Raw genomic sequence first — 14,754 nt, forward strand, 5'->3', positions numbered from 1 at the left:
GTCATCCCTTTGTGGCAACCCTGCTGAAGCCTCATCCCCCGTGACCCTTGATCTGTGGTACAAGCAGAACCGGCACAACGCCCTTGATAGCCAGCCGACCACTGACCCATATCTCCCACGTGCGTGGCTGCTGCCATTTTGTCCCTTGTGCTTCCCCCAAACTGTGGAACAGCCAGTTCTGCGCTTTCTCGCACAGTCGTAAGCCTATATACCCCCCAGAAACACTGCACGTTCTGCGCTATGTCATGCACACTCGACATAAGTACCCCGGTTTGAATCAACACTCTCCTAACTGAACATCGTATTATTTTTCGAGGAATCGTTAAAAAATCCTAGTGGCGGAAGATAACACGTTAACATATCTGAGTGCTCCAGACCTTGAAGTAAACCGTGGTATAAATCCACGCGGTGCGTCCAGCCTTGAGGGAGCACCACCCTGTCCCGGGAAGCTCGAACTTGCCCCGCAGCTCTTCTCAATGGCCCACCGTAAACGCTTAAAATACGCCATACATGTGAAATGAAACAAATAACGGTGTAATCAGTCATCAGCATATGTAACAAGTCTGAACACTATTTATCAAAACACTGTATAAACAATTCAATTCCCTACGTCATACCTGAAATACTCAATTAACGATGTAATCAGTCATCAGCATGTGGAACAAGTGTGAACGTCTTGTCTCTAAAACACACCAAAACGATTAGAATAGCCATGTTATACATGAAATGCAACAACTCGCGGTGTAATTGGACATCAGCATGGGTAACCAGTATGACCACTCCTGCACCTACAACACTGTAAATAGCCGTTAGCCCCTGCAAACAACATTATTTGAATTTTTGCATCGCAACAGACGCTGCCGTGTTAACCTGCCACCCCCAAAACCACTGCCCAACCACCCCCAGCTGCACAAACGGAAGTCTACATCGGCCATCTGAAGAACTGCACGTCAGCCATGTGCGTCGCAAGTTACCAATGCTCGTATCCCTGATACCCCCAGTGCTGGTCCCCACTAAGTGTCCCTCGCTTGGCAGTGACCCTTTGCTGGCTTGGAGATTACATGCGGACCTTCCGTTGCGTTTCAGCTGCAAAAAAAGGGGGGGGGGGAGAATTGGACAAAACACCGGAGCAAAATTCATAAGCCGGAGAAAACCATCACACAAACCCTGTTGGAGGCGGACCAGCAACCCGTCTTACCACCCAGATCCAGCAACATGCTGTGTGATGCTAATACGCCAGCAGGGCTGTGTGCGAAGGACCCCGTTGTGCCCCATAAACACCTGGGCCCGACCACCTGACCCTTCGAGTTGGCCGCACGGCCTGAGCCGCTTCCCGCTTAACCAAGACACAGCCGTACATTTAAAACACCGGAAATACACCCGGCCAGGCCAGGGCACCCTCTAGGTCCCCGCATGCTAAACAAGAGGGTCATGAGGGGCTCCGGTGGGATGCTCACCGGCCATGGCCAACTGTGATGACTCCACTGACCTATCTCCCGGTGATGCGTAGACCCGACCAGGCCGACGAGAACAATGACGCGAGATGACGACGGCGTGCCTGGTGCAACAGAGGATGCCAGGATGGCCGGGGGAGGCATATGTACCCTCCCCAGATCCTTGTCGCCCAGGAAGTGATGCACCTAGCGCGCCACAGGCAACGGGGGACTCCTCCCTGAGTCCCGTCCTCAGAGGGGGTGGGTTGGTGCCCAAATGGCACTAAAGGGGCCGCCCACTGAGGGTGACCCCCTGCGTGGGCTGCAGGCAGCCGCAATCAGAGGGGTGGGCAGGGAGGAAACCAGGCATGGTGCACAGTGGGCGTGTCAAGGGGGGAGAAGCAGCACTCGAAATTGAAGTGCCTGTGACAACGCCATTAAATAAGTCTTTTTTTTTTTTTAAAAAGGCAGCACTCGGAGCAACCGCTAGGATAAAGAGGGCATTATTTTGTAATCATTCTGCCAATCTTTTGAACGGAGGAGGGCTTATCACGGTGACGATCAGAACACGGTGACAATCAGAAAAGCAGGGTCAGGGGTAGGAGGGGGATCGGCACAGGGAAATTAAATGATTCACCAAATATAATTAAAAATAAGTACCTCTGTAGGCACCCGGTGGGTAGATAACAAGAATTACAGCCCTGTTTACATATACAGAAGTGAACAACCAACGAAAAGGAGGGACAAATAGGAAAGGTAAACCACATGAAAGCAAACATTTTAGAAGGACACTGAAAGGAACAAAAGAAAAGCAATGGTGCGGGGGGGGGGGTTTGAGCCCTCAAAGTATACACAACATGTCTCGAAGAGACGGCGCAGGCGCTGCCTAGGATTGACCTAAAAAGATAGTGTAGGACAGTAAAGCAAACACAAGCCATGGTTGAGGGACCCCACTGAAGCTTATGAGGTGTGCCCCCCACGCAGTTCAGGGCCTGTGGGGGTGTCCGGTTAAGCTAAATTAAAGACATTGACTAAGAACACAACCATTGTGCAGGGGAACATGGTCACCAAAGCTCACTATTAGAAAGGCGGACCTATGCCACATCTCTCACATGACACCTCCCTAAGATAAAGAAATATCTGATGTAGCTTCGGCCTCCAACATCCCCCAAAAGAACAGTAAAAAAAAGTTTAATTTGCACCTTTTTACTGAAACACAGGAGGCTGAAGCCAGTGGGTAACACAAAATTATGCCCCCACCCCTATACAATGTGATGAGGGGCGCGAGTTGCCTTCATTTTAGAAATATTATTTGGCATTATGGTGTAGTGTCTTGCTGTACATGTAATGTCCTAACACCCACCCTACACTCATGCAACACAGGCTTCGCCACTCTGGTGACCCTGCTAATAAATGAGGTCGGGCGCATGTGCCCTGGGCCCGTTGCACCCACCAGAACAATGTGTCTGTGTCGGTCATTACTTGAGATGGTGGCCTAGAGCCCATGAATTTACATAGGAGGCTTCATTGAAGGGTTGATGGCCCCCAGGAGGGTTACCCGCAGGGGCAGCAGAGGCCTTTGTTAGGCCCCTGGCTAAAAAAAGAACAATAATGGCTTCCTTGTATGACTCTCTTCCTCAGAAAAGGCCGTCAACAGCCACAACAGCAGATAGCCTGCTCTATATGCACTGCTCTGCTCACTCCCATCAGCCTTTGATTGGAAAAGCACCACCTTGAAAACATGAACAAGTTACTTTATCAAGATTTTACTTTTTAAATTCCACTTTTTCAAAATATGTTTTTCACACGTTTGTGGGAAACATATACTGCTCATAGTGACTTTGCAAAATAGTGCTCTTTGTCAGTTTTAGGTGGTGTAGCAGAACACCTGACACAGCACAGCCTTTCCCTTTCCTTTACAAAAGTCATTAGCAAAATTCACTTGCAAAGTTTTGTAACTGTATAGATTTATACACTGCCTTCCTGCCCAATGCCTCAGACCAGCCGCGGCCCAAGCCGGTAAGAGTGGTGGGGTGGTGGGGCCGGGTGTGGGGGGATTTCGACAGACAATGATGAGAGAAATTAATTTATTTAATTTTCCCTCATCATTGTCGGTCAAAATCTCCCATTCCCCCAGTCCCCCCAGCCGGCCCCACCGCTCTTACCTGCATGGGCCGCAGCTTCCTCAGACATTACTCTTAACCTGGAAGTCTTTGTCAATTGATGCTGTACCAAAACTAAGCTTACCTACTTTTGTATTTTTTGTAGAATAATATTTGCAGTTGCCTTTTGCAATGAAATGAAAACCCAAACTCTGTTTGCAAAGTATTTCCTCCACTAACCATTGCTAACCATCTCTTGCATGATTATCAACCTGGTTCCAGATCATGCTGAAGCACAGAGACTGCTACCTTGGATATCGTAAACAATGCCCCCGTGACCACAGATGAAGATGAACTCTGGCTCCTGATACTGCTGAGTCTCTCAACGGCCTTTGACACAGTCGACCATCACACTGAAATCTTGAATGGGAATCACTAGCAGTGTTCTTCACTGGCTCTCCTGCTACCTTTTTAAGCAACATGGGCCCCTCCGGTCCCAAAAGATCACTCTAACCCACAGAGTCCCCCAGGATTCTATACTGCCTTCTGTCATCTTCACCCTCCAAATAAAGCTCATTGGGGCTCTGCTCAACAGATAGCATCAAAATTCACCAATATGCTGATGATGCACAACTCTACTTGAAAGTCTCCCCTGCTCCAGACAGCTAAAGCCTCAAACACTGCCTGCACCTCATCCAGATCTGGAAGTCCAGTGCTTACCTGAAGCCCAAATCTAGCAAACAGAATTCCTGTTGTCTGACAAGAATAATAAGCAATACACTGTGCAAACCTCACTTACTGATGTGAATGAACCTTGATGACTTATAACCCCAACTTTCACCGAATGACATGTCTATTGGAGTCCCCGTAGACACCAACCTCACATTTAAGGAAAGCATTGCCAAATAAACAAAAATGGTCTGGTACCAGCTCTCTCTTCTCAAGAAAATGAATCAGTTTATTACAGAAAGTGACCAGAACTGCTGCTCAAGCCCTTTAAAAACAAAAAAACAAACAAAAAAAATAAATATATATATATATATATAAATATTTATTGGTTGTTTTGGTTTAGATCACATAGGATACATTTATCCTGGAAGTGTACAAAGAGAGATAAACCAGGAATAACAGTCAACTGTTACAACGGTCTTGTGCAACATCATACCATCTTATATAGTGCCACAGACGTGAGTTAGAGCCTCATTTACCCACAATGGACCCATCAAGGGACAATAGAGCATTCATAGGCAAAATAACGAACAGCTGATACAAATGTGTAATACATTTCATTCACAACAGTTATGCAGCTATAATACTTGCGGTCTCCCTTGCAAATGTAAGGAGAATTACGATGATGAAGGGGCCATTCCAATGGTTGGCAGAGTGAATAGGACATCAGGTATGAAGGTGCGAAGGGGGGTCTCTGATCTACTGAGTCAGGTTGATGTAATCATTAGTGTCTGACTCCTGGGTTGGAAGGAAAGACTCCAATCGTCCCCACTATATGCCTGGGTCTGGAGCTAGGAGGCAATACTTCGGCATATGTGTTTAGCTGATCCTTACAGTATATTAAGTCTTGCAACCAATCTTTGAATTTCGGTGCTCAGCAGTTCCCCACCTACATTCAACCCCCCTTTTAGTTAAAAGGAGACAAAGTGATACATATTTCAGATATACCGCCTTTACAACTCCTGTATGTCCCAACACTGCCACCAGTGTCGTGATGATGAGTGTTTGACCAGTCATAAGTGTTAACACCTCCTTGATCTCCCTCCAGTAAGTCTGAATCTGGGGGCATGACTTAGGAAGTCTTCACCCTCCATACCACACCTTGTGCGTCTGTTGTCCGGCCGGAGATTATATTGGCATAGTTTTGGAGAAGTACAGTAAAGTCTGTGCAAGTATTTATAGTGGCTATTACTTAGCCTACTGCTTGATGCTATTTGTCCTGTCTGTTGGCAGCAATAGAGCTACTGCGCATCAGTGAGGGGGGTTTCCAGGTCCAGAACCAAGTTCTTCCATGCTCCTCCTCTTACGCCAGGTATCTCCTTCTGTGCCGTGTGATATAGGAGGGACACCAACTGTCTCGGCCCTTCGGAGTTTAGTAGCGCGTGTAACGTGTTAAGGATAAGGGGGTTCCTGAGGAAAATCAGGGATGGCAACTTTTACTTTGTGTCGCAGTCTGAGATTTAAAAATACATCTAAAGGTGATGGCTGTCTGTCAGCAAACAAGATATCGCGATTGATGAATAGAGCGTCTTTATACAGGTCTCCCAAGCTACTGGCGCCCTCACAATGCGCATGTTTCGGCAAGCAAGTCCCTGAGTGACTGGAGTTAATGTATGATAGAGTAATGGGCGGGAAGGTGAGTATAATAGAGGTTTATCTGCTTTTTTGTGTTCTTTTCCAATGCTGCCGTGGTGCATGCGACAGTAGAATCAGCGGGGGCAACTGTGCATTCTCGGGGACCCAAATAAGAGGTGGAAGGGATCGGGCCATAAAACCCTTTTCAATGGGCACGCATGTAAGGATCAGGTTTTCACCAATACATTGCATAATGCGCTTGTGCACATAAAAAGTACAGCTCCATATCCGGGTCTTGAAAGCCTCCCCTCTTGAAGTGTAGAGTAAAGATCTCCCATTTTATTCGGGGGTGTTTCCCCACCCAGGCTAGTCGTATCATCTGTGTTCTAAGCATTGTAAAGAAGTGTCACCATATTGAATAAAGAATATTAAGAAACAGATATAAAAACTTCGACCCTATGACCATTTTCCGCATCATCCCGCAAGGGTAATGACAGCTAGCGAGTAATACTGTCCATTACATTGGTCAGGACCTTGCCATAATTTGCACGCATACGCTTGTCTTTATCTCTAGACTCTTCTATGTCCAGATATCTAAAAGTTGAGTCACACCACTTTAGTGGGAAATCTGGCTGAAACTTCTGGGTGGAGTCACTTAAAGAAAAATATTGGACTTTGCCCAGTTTATTTGGATTGCCGACAGACCCCCAAAGTGAACAAATTCATGGAGCACAGGGTTCAGACTATCCCTGGGATCAAGAAGGGATAGGGTGATGTCATCAGTGTAGAGTGATAATGACAGATGACTAGTGGGATATCTGAGTGCATATTGGCGGTGGTGGTGTTGAAGCTTGGCAGCCAGCGGTTTCACCGGCCAGCGCAAACAGCAAAGGCGACAGTGTGCCCCAAGTGTTAAGGAACGGTGTTGAGCATGATCCATGTATATGGACCTTGGCTGATGGCCGAGAGTACAAGAGGGCAATCCACATCAGAAGCGCTGGAGGGAATCACATATGCCTAAGCACTGCCATTAGATAATCCCACTCCAGTCAACCAAAAGCCTTATTGGCATCGAGGAAAACTGCGACAGCAGACACATCTGGGTCAATATCTTACAGCAGTGTAAAAAGGGTGCACAAGTTGTGTGAAGTGAACCACCCAGGTATGAATCCCCAACTGGTCTGGCAGGACCAGAGATTTCATTAGGAGGCAAAGGTGGTTCGCTAGTAACTTAGCTATTATTTTGTCGTTGAAATTGATGAGTGACAGGGCCGGTAGGAGTCGTAGACATCTGCATTTTTGTCAGGCTTTAGTAAGTTGATCATCATGGCTTCTCTCATAGATGTTGGAAACTCACCATCTTGTTTAGCTTCATAATAAATCGCCTTCAGGCTGGAGGGGTTCTGGAGGGGCATTGAGTCCGAGCTTACGGAGGTCCTGGGGTGGGAGGTGCCGCATGAGCCTAGACATTCCCTATTGGGTATCACGGATGGTTTAGATGGCACGCGCCCGGAACAGCTGTTCCTCATGATGGCCTTGATGGTGGCTAAACGAGACATTGCGGCGGCGTGAAAGCAACCGCAGCCGCCAACCATAGCTAAGTGGGGCGCCGGGGTGGACTGGTGTGCGGCGCAGGAACGGACTCTTTATCTGGCACGTGGCTGTCCCAAGAAGTACCGGAAGGTCTGGGGGAAATGGCTGGGCAACATACCTTAGCGGGGTGGTTTGGGAGATGGGGAGGAGTTTTTGAGGGGTGGGCGGGAATGTGGTGCGTTTTTTACTGTGCTGCTGTGTGGTGGGGATTTGGGGGGCCCGACAGTTTCTGTTGTTACATTGCTGAAAACAATAAATACTTGTTTATCAAAAAAAAAAAATAGCCTTCAATAACGGAGTGAGGACACGGATGTAGGTTTTATAAAACTCTGCAGGCAGGCCGTCTGGTCCAGGGCAGGGGCTTTTCCAGATTATAACTGCATTATAGTTTCCCTGATCTCATCCGCTTCTACATCTGCTGCTAGGAATTCCCTTTGTGTGTCACTCAACCATTCGAACGTAACATCCTCCAGATATGTGTCCACATCCGCGCCCTGCATTCGTGATGAGGTGGATAGTGCCCAATAAAATGTGGAAAAACTCAATATTTCCGGAGTGTCTCGTACTAAGGTGCTATAGCCATCCCTTATCTCAAGAACAGTGTTGGTAAACCAGGGTTTATGCACCATGGATTCTAGTGCACGTCCTAGTTGCTCTCCCTTCCCATATGCCCTTGCCCGATCATATTAGCCTCGGTATAAACATTCACATTCAGCAGTTTCTTGGAATTCAGATTGGGCTGTTCTAATCTTTCTGGCCACTTCTGGGTCTCTGGGTATGCCCAACTGTGTCTCTAAACGTTTAATGTCTCCCTCTATGTTTTGTAGCATAGTTCTAATGGCCCGTATTAGTCCACCACTTTTAGACATGCATATCCCTCATGTTGTAATTTTAAAGGCTTCCCAGACAATACTCAGTTTGGGAACTGTATCTCTGTTTCTAGTAAAAAAAATCTCTAGCGCCTCTTTAAAGGAACCATCCAGTAATAGCATTGGAGAGAGGTGCCAATTTACTAATGGTGGACAATTCCGCAGGGGGCTCAGCTCTAATAGAACAGGGGAATGGTCTGAGTGCGTGCGTGCTAAATGTGTATTGCCCCAAATCCATGATCCCATCCCACGTGACAAAAGCCAATAATCCAATCTGGACCAGTTTGTGTGCACTCCTGAATAGAAAGTTCCTTCTTTCAGCTGTGGGTGCAGCCTGCACCAAGCATTCAGCAGCTCATCCTCCATCATAATGTCCCGGACTTGTTGGGTGGCCACACCATATGTGGTAGAGGAGCTATGCATTCTGTCCATTTCAGCATTGATGCTAAATTGAAATCCCCTCCCCATAGAATGTATATGGAGTCAATATCTGCTATCTGGCCCCATAATCTATCAAAGAATGAGGGTCATCAGTATTCGAGCCATAACAGTTAATGTTAGTCAGTGAGAAAGTTGCCAATCTGCCACATATCAATGTGTATCATCCTTGGGAGGTCGTTACTGGAGCCCTATGTGACATATGGGGTGTGTTTGGGCACTAGCATCGCTGTACCCTGTGAGTATGAGGAATATGTAGGAAATTGGCAGTAGGATGCCCAACACATGGTGAATGTGGTGTGTGTGGTATCAGCGAAATGCGTCTCTTGTAAGAATGCGATGTGTATGTTGCACCTTTCTAGATATGCTATTATGTGTCTACGTTTGCGCGGATCCTATAGTCCTCTAACGTTCCATGTGATGCAGTTGATGCTGGTACGGGTGTTGCCATCTCGCCTAGGTTTGATGTCTGTCATCTCAACAAAAAAAAGCGAAGCATTAGAGAGGCAAGCCAATTTTGGCAATTTTGTGTTGGTGCATCCATTTTGTCTATCAACAACAGATTGAGCAGATGTGAACAAGCAAAACAATACCCTTCCCACCCTCCTCCAACACTAGCGGCCCAATCCAACCAGGGATATCAGTCCCATACAAACCCCAATATTCAAAGCTGAATCAATAACGGGATTATTTCTGGCAAATTGTGGTATAAAACCGCCATTCATGGTAATACACAATCACTGGTGTTCTATAGAATAAAGTAAGAAGAATAAAAAAGTTAAAGAGGGGGGCAGAGGAGAGTTGTCCCAGGAAGGGAAAAGACAGATAGGTAGAGGTTAAGAAATAAGTAACCAAAAGTCAAAATCAGGGGTATCCTGCAGAGGGATCAGCAAGAGAGCCATGTGGAACTCCCTCACCAGGACGAGGGTGTCCGGGGTACGCCATCACATGCTCTAGATGCCGAGATAACCAGTAGTGTGATAAAATCAATAACACTGTACGTGATTGGACATTTCAAGATTGTTCAAGATACTAATGCCAACGGTGTATAAAGACAGTTTAGCACTTAGTTAACAACTTTTGGACCTTCCGCAGTTCAGATCCATGAGGGTGGGCATTGCAGGCGATGATTCCCTCAAGAGTGTTTAGTCACACCAATGAACAGCGTTTTAGTCCTGCTCCAATAGTGGGGAAGAGGATCTGGACCAGGGTGTCACACAACCCCGCACGGAGTATCATGCTCCATGCCGTCTCATGAAGTTTTCCGTCTGCTGCAGGGTGGTGAAGATGTGATCTTTACCCATATGTGAGATACGGAGTTGTGCCGGATAGAGCATTCCATATGGTATGTTGGCTTGCCGAATTTCTTGTTTAGTAGGAATACATTTGTGATGGGCCTCTTGAACTGAAATCGTAAAATCAGGATATGGACACTGTGATTCCTGTCCCGGGGGTGAGCCGTGCACCGTCATCTTGCACCGCTGGGGAGTGGACTATAACCCCCATTATCACCCTACAAAGCTCGCTGGACTCGCGCATAAGAGCGCACCGCAGCATGGGACCCAAACGCGCCGGGGCAAAGGGCAGGCAAATGCATGCCCGAAGGAGGCTGGGCTGGGCCACCCCTCTTACACCTGCCATTCTATTATCTGTCTACTGCTGTAACTGTAATTTGGATCGCGATGGGAAAGAAGAAGATAGTCTCCATGGCCACCCCAGGCTCTCTCTGGGGGAGGGTGCTCTTGTCTGTACTGATGGATTTCTTCCTGCTACTGGGTCAAATGTTAATGTTGTAATTAGTGGCATTATTGATCTCAACGGTGACCACCATACCTTCTAACCCTCCAATTGCAGAGAAGACTACCACCATATCAACCGTAAGTGGCAAGAGGAAAAAAGGTCCCTACAAAGAACCCGCTCCTTCTAAACCAAAAAAACACAAGGAAATCTACACCTTCAGAGACAAGCGAGGTTCCTGAAACAGACAATCCTGACTTATTGTGGACCTTGGCCCCTCCCGTGGACTTTTGTGCTATACTATCCTCCTTATTACAACCAATTCTGTCTCGTTTGGTGTCTATTAAACAGTACAGTCCCTAAACAATCTATGTTCTCATAATCCCCCAACACATACTCTAAATAACACCCCACTGTTAGATCTTCGCATCCTCAGGTTAGTAGAGCCCCAATTGCGGGTATATCAGGGTTTGGACTGGGAAAGCCTCACTGCATCGCCACGGCACAATCATACAATTGCACGGTCCAACCTAGTGGGAGAGACTCCTACTTAGCGGCAAGGCCCACTGTTGAAACACCTTTAGACCCTTCACCATTGAATGCATGCAAGGTAGACCTGCTATTAGTAGTTCACTGGAGGTTAATTCCATCAATACTTTTGTCTTATCATCATATCTCCGAACTCCCTTCGGCGGCCTGCCCCTTTGTCCTAGTTCTGGTAAATGTTCCAGTGCTCAGATCATCTCAAAGATAATACACCATTCAGCTTATGCACACATCATGTCATTGGCTTTCTAACCATTCAAGTTCAGGGCATTTAATTCAGAACCATCTTTTAATGGCGAGGAGAACCCCGTGGGTTGGTCCAACCCCAAAGGCCTATGAGGGCGATTGCATTGTTTTAAACTTTGATGGCCCACAAATTGTAAGAGATCTACTTTTCCAACCCCCTTTCGCTTACAAGGTAGCGATCAAGATGTTCCCTGTACCCTTGGGCCTTTTCTATATTCAAAACACACAAGACTGGAGGTGAATGTTCTGCCAATGTGCAACATTACGTCCATCATCTTGTGTGTTTTGCTTTTCCTTTTCTATAATCCACAGAGTCTCCAATGCGAAAAGGTTCTAAGTAGCGGCCTAATTCGCCCTGTATATGATTGCACACCATTGTCAAATGATTATTTGAATCCCTGCACACATAACAGGTTTGCCCCTCTATCAGGCCTGGATTCCTGTTATTGACTTGGGCTTAATAATCAGATATCCCAGATGCCACTCCAAATAGGGGGTATCGGGGAAAAAGATAATGGTGAACTACGGACCTCTCAGGGTGTAATAGAACAGCGGAGTTGTTATGGTTCCTTCCCCTTAGACGCATCCCATAAGGATGCCAAGGAATCTATCCTTGATGCAAATAAGTTATCTTATACCCTTTTGTCTTGAAATATAGCAGGTTATAAAAGCAAGTGGACTAATGATGAATGGCTTACCGCCATGGCTGACTTCCATATTATTTGTGTACAAGAAATTTGGGTATCGATCATTTCAAACACGGGCAGCACCATCTACGGGGGGTAGACCTAGGTGGGCCTACTCACACTGATATCCAATTTGGCTGCATTTAATATTTTAAGTTTTATAAATACATCGCCTTATTTTCACATCCTAGTAATCAAAGATTATGTGATACCTGGGATCTAGTGCTAGTGAATTATTATAATAATAACTTCTTAAACCCTGAAGTGGTACCCCAGCACTTAGATAGCACATTAGAGGAATTAGTGGACTCTCATCCTAAGCCTGTACAATTTATCTGGCTGGAAGATTTTAATTTAAAGGTATGCTCAATAAACATCACAGAACTATGTGGGATTATAGACTACAGGGAAGATCCTATTCTCCATTTTCATTATGATCCCCAGGGGCACGTCATAAATAAAATACTGATGAAATGCCAATTGCAGCTCCGCAACGAAATAGATCCAGTTATGGGGCAACCTTCCCCTACTTTTTATAGAGCTGAATACTTGTCTACTAATGACTATATTATTTCTTCGGATGCCCTCAGAGCAATCATTACCAAGCCAAAGTTTAAATTTACAGAATTTAGGGATCATGCCATGCTTTCCTGTGCCCTACACTGGCACGATTCAAAATTACGCAACGGCATCAAAGTTCCCAAACCAACCTTAGCCAGAAAAAATGGTTTTGTTTTAAAATGGGACAAAGTTGATGAGACTATATTTCTCACTAATCTTATAGTGGCAAACCAAGAGGATGTTAACCTCTGCCTGGACCCTCTTTTAAGTTAAACGCAGGTGATTGAGGCATTTAGCAATCTCTTAAATAATATTAAATCACAACTGATCCGCCCGATATCGGTAAGAGATTCTCCAGAGCAACGCTGGTTTGATAAGAACTGCTTAACTGCCTCAGTAAATCTCTGTGAAGCTCTTAAAACACAACCTAAGGACAAAGATTACGTTCGCACTTTGAGGAACGCCTATAACCTAGCAAGGGAAAGTAGATTAAGGCAGCTTAAATCTGAGGCCTGGGATAACCTAAAGCAAGCATCCTCTCTCTGTGACATCAACGAGTTTTGGAAGGTGATTAATACGAATTTCCTGAAAGACAAGGACGGTCCCTCCTTGGACGTACATATCGATGAAGATTCCTGGATAAGGTACTTCTAGGGAATTTTCCCAAAATCAGGCGAAACGTACTCGCTAGACATTGGTCCCTATACTAAGGTGTACACTTACCTCTCTTTCGACCTTGAGGAAATTAAACTTGCTCTGACCCAATCACTATCCATGAAAGCACCGGGGCCAGATGGGTCCCTATGGATATCTTTCTCTCAGGTATCAATTTTTAGTTCCCATTATTATTGTGGGTTTCAATGCAATAGCTAAGACTGGACCCCTACCCTCCTGGAAACAATCTGGTATAATTCCGATTTACAAGAAAGGGGATGCCTCTACCCCTGCTAACTATCGCCCTATTTCATTGCTCGATAGTACTGCCAAGTTAATGGGTAGGTTATTGTTAAATAAAGTGGAAGTTTGGGCAGCGGAAAACAAGATTCTCACGGAAGTACAGTATGGGTTCAGGCAGGGCAGGGGTACCATTGATCAATGTCTCAATTTGATATTGATACTAGGAAAGTATACCATGGCTAAAAAGGGCAATATATACATGGCCTTTATAGACCTGTCTAAGGTCTTTTTTTTTTTTTAAACTTTATTTGTATTTTCAGAGATATCAAATTCTTACATACAGTATGTAGTCAAAGCATTTCGTACACAGTAAAATGAATAGATATGTATCTCACACATTATGCGTTTATAAACTTCAATTTCCACATGTTTAGGCGTAGGACAATTACATCTGAGGGGGAAATGCAGTTCACTCTGTACAATTCCATGAGGGGCACATACCGTCAGTTTGCCATCTCTGTCCCAGCAATCTCTACAGCCGGGGGGGGAGACCTCCCTCGCATCCCTCGCATCCGCAGTGCCGCTCTGAGGAGATTGTGCTGCACAAGCTAACAGGTATCGTTTAAGGGGGTCCCATATGTCTTTCGGTTTCAACGAACAGGGGAGCATCTCCGCATATATTAGCATTTGATCCTGGCAATACACCATATCCGCCAGCCACTCCTTAAATTTAGGGGCTCTTCCTCTGCCCCATCTGCAGGCAACCCTCCGCTTTGCGAGTACTAATGACAAACTAATGTTTGTTGTAACACTAATGAGAGTGTCACCAGGCGACGCTGTGCTTTGGGGATTTGCTTAGTGTAGCCTAATAGCGCGACTAAGGGGTCGCACCCGATTGAAAGAGCAGTCATTTCAGAGAGGGCTGTAAATATCTGTTCCCAATATTCCAGCACCTGCGGGTATTCCCATGCCAAGTGCAGGAATCCCGCCTGTGCTCTGCCACATCTATCACAACTGTGGGCGTCTCGCAGCCCAAAGCGGCGTAGCCGAACTGGGGTAAAATACATACGCTGCATATATTTATAATGGGTGATGCGCAGTCTGGCGCTGCCCGAGACCTCCGCAGTCTGCATACAGCAATATTGCCATTGTTCGTCTGTGATATCTTTGTCTAGCTCAGCCGCACATTGCGCTCGCGCAGCGCCAGGCGTTTGCCATCCCTCTGCTCGCACCATTCGGTACAGATTGGATACCATGTGCCCTGGGCTCATGCTCTGTAGCATCTGGTGCAACGGTTTAAGGGTCTGCGGCTCCTTTGGGAAGTTCGGAAATATCGCCCGTA

The sequence above is a fragment of the Triturus cristatus genome, chromosome 11, assembly GCF_964204655.1.
Source record: "Triturus cristatus chromosome 11, aTriCri1.1, whole genome shotgun sequence".
NCBI lineage: Eukaryota > Metazoa > Chordata > Amphibia > Caudata > Salamandridae > Triturus > Triturus cristatus.